Raw genomic sequence first — 723 nt, forward strand, 5'->3', positions numbered from 1 at the left:
TTTGTGCGCGCACCGTCAAGCGCCGCCTCTATATTAGCTAGACACCGTATCTAATTTGCGAAAAATCATGTTAAACGACACACAACGCTCTCATTATGATTTACATTCAGCTGTATCATTAAAGTGAATAACAACGAACAACTCCCGCACAGCTATTGCTAAAACGGTTACAAAAACCGGTTATAACCGCAACAGTGACGTCACATCTCACAAACTGCTTTCTTAAATTGTAAATGTCATTTTTTGTATCGATACTAGCGTTTATCTAACAAGATATTAAATTTAATATAATTATGTTAGTTGATTTTATTTCTTAACCCATGGAAATTGAAAGAAAGAAAAAAAATTAATAGATTCGATGCTTTAAGTGTGTGAATGAAGTGTCGTTCATTAAAATATCAGTTAAATTTATTCTCGAAATTATGCAATTTTAAACAAGTATCGATAAATTATAAAAAAATAAGTGAAATTGGAAGATATTAAAAGACGTTTTCGGTTGTTAAATAACTTTTCCTAGTAGTTGTATGAAAATTATTGTTTTATCTGCGCTTTAGATCATAAACTGACCTAATACTTGGTAATTGCTTTTTATTAAAGAAACTTGCAAAAAAATTTAATTGAAAAACATACAACTATCTTTTTAACAGACTTAAAAAAATCAACTTGATTTTTTTTACGTATTTTTTTCTGATGGCGAATATCTGCTATTTGTCAAATCAAAAA

Source organism: Papilio polytes, unplaced genomic scaffold (genome assembly GCF_000836215.1).
Source record: "Papilio polytes unplaced genomic scaffold, Ppol_1.0 DF823991.1, whole genome shotgun sequence".
Taxonomy (NCBI): Eukaryota; Metazoa; Arthropoda; class Insecta; order Lepidoptera; family Papilionidae; genus Papilio; species Papilio polytes.